This window comes from Hordeum vulgare, chromosome 4H, assembly GCF_904849725.1.
Source record: "Hordeum vulgare subsp. vulgare chromosome 4H, MorexV3_pseudomolecules_assembly, whole genome shotgun sequence".
Taxonomy (NCBI): Eukaryota; Viridiplantae; Streptophyta; class Magnoliopsida; order Poales; family Poaceae; genus Hordeum; species Hordeum vulgare.
In genome coordinates, this window is record NC_058521.1 from 519,661,607 (window position 1) to 519,664,092 (window position 2,486).

Below are 2,486 nucleotides of genomic sequence, written 5' to 3' on the forward strand. Positions count from 1 at the left end.
CACATTAAATATAAACAGATAATTTAAAACAATAAAAAGGGCCGTGGCCGCTATGTGCTCCTTGTCGTCGTCGTCGTCGCCGGTGACGTCGACGTATGGAGGTGGCTGCCAGAGGTGGGCTGGCGGAGCCCCCTGCCGTGCCGACTGCAGTGGCGCGTGCATGACCTCTTGGCGCGGCAGGGATGGTGACCACCATCCCACGTCCACCTCGGGGGTCATCATCTTACGTCCACCTCGGGCGTGCACGACACGGTCTCCGTCCATGTCCAGAACTACCTGACCAATGCCGGGTTTCATCTTGTCGGCTCCTCCATCGCACCTCTGGCCGCGCCTCCTTCACGGTCTCCTTCTTCACGTAGGCTCGAGCTCGGGGAAGGCGACGTCGCCGGCCGTTGACAGGGCTCATCGTGGGTGTGGACAGACTCCTCCATCACCTACCTCATGAGGTCCTCCAGCTCGGCGGCTGACATTGGCTCGGGAGGTGGGGATGGAGACGGCAACGGTGATGGGGTGAGGCCGCGAACCTGCCTACAGCTGCACGACTCAGGCGTGCTGGGAGCAAGCGCGACACGGTCAGCGCGCGGGCGCTGCGGGCTCGGCGAACGGCATGCAAAGTAGGACTGCCGCCAGATGTCGTGCTCGTCGCGGAGCCACGTATCCCAGAGCGGCGAGTCCACGACGTACCTCCGGTCGTGGATAAGGTCCAGAGGCAGGTGGGCGCGGCGACGATGGATCTCCTCCCGACGGCCACGGCCACTCACCACGCGGTCCGCGGTGAGGTGCCAGTTGTTGGGGAGGTGCACGTTGCCCCAAGGCAACGGCGTGCGCGTATCCCAATATCGCTGGCACACCTCCGCCTTAACGTATGGCCGGTGGCGAGTTGGGGTACCGCCCGACGCGATATGAAACACGTGCGATGGAGGTGGAGGTGGAAGTGAAGGCTAGGTGGGGGAGCTGCAACGGCGACTGCACGAAGACCCGGTCTCGTGGTCGTGCCTCGTCTTGCGGCCGACGAAGAGGTGGAGGGCTAGGGTTTGCTTGTCGAGGTTAGAGGAGGCAAGACAGCTAGGAAGTTGAAAATGTGGACTCATCGGTCCACGACTTCTAATTTAAGAAGACTACGGCCACACGATGGGTGGCTGACAGCCGGGCCCGCCGAGCGTGCGCGTTAAGTTCGGCCGGTGGAGGTAGGTGGGCGGCTGTCATGCGTCTCTGAGGCGGATGACTCGCAAGCGTGCACTCGTCCGTTCTGGGTCAATGTGGACGCAAACCGAGCGCATGTTTGCGTTGAAAATGAAACGGATCGGACACCAAATTTACAACATTTGAGGATGCGGCCGCGCGTTGGGCCGTGTCATTTGTCCATTTTGACCCAAACGGACGCGGGTGGAGAGGATGGGGTCATGCGTTGGAGTTGGCCTTATAACCCGGCTATATATAATCAACTTATTTTCCTTCCGAAGATCGTCTAACAACTCGGGTATTTTTGGATTGCACGTGCTTCTCAGTTTTTTCGTAGGTTTTTAATCTTTAGAATTTTTTACAAGGATTCCCTTTGGACCCAAAATAGTGTTGGCACCTACATTTCTATGGAAAAAATTCTTGTGCCTTAGTTTAATAGAAATGTAAACATCCACACCTACCGAGGGCCTCTTTGATTCGCGGGATTTAAAAAACGCATAAATAAAAAAAGTATAGGGCTAGAGTGGCATGTTTATTTGAACCCTATAGGATTAACAAGGACCGTTTGATGTAATATAAAATGAAGGAATTCTAAAAAAGGTTGTACTTTATGTTAGATTTTCTATGAAATATAGTATAAAAGATTCCATAGAAAAAAAATCCTATGGGATCCAATCCAATGAATCAAAGGATCAATGTAAGGGTATCGATCCTTCAAAAATCCTATGAAATTCCTTAGAATCAAAGGAGCCCTGGGTGTGTGTGAAAAGAAATTGAAGTACTATTTAGATGTTTCTAGAAAAAAAACAGAATCTAAGGGGTGTAATATTTCAAAGAATAATCCCATTATTTGCTCACGTAGGATCGGGTCGCTTTACATTGAGCTCATATCAAATATTGTGTGTGAGTTCCTACTACAGGCGTCGAATTGTTATATAACATGTTTCCCATTTTTATGTGTGTTTGTAATCCTATGATTTGAATTATCAACCCCTAACAAATATCCTGATTTCGATATCCCTGTATTTCAAGATCCTGCAGTCATAAGAGGCCATGAACCTTTAACCAGGGCAAGGGGAAATGACCCTTTAATATTTCAGTCTTGAGTCTTGAGCTATGGGACCAAACAACAAAGTCATTGATAATGGCCTTAATTGGAATTCTGGTGTCAATCTCTAGAGCTTACAAGACTTTCTTGGTCTTTGTGTCCCAAAAATTTCAAAGTATAAAGAGTAGAATGAAAGGGCGAACAGAGCCACGCAAACCACCCGGCATCATTGTCTTGAAGAGGTCATAGATGGGGG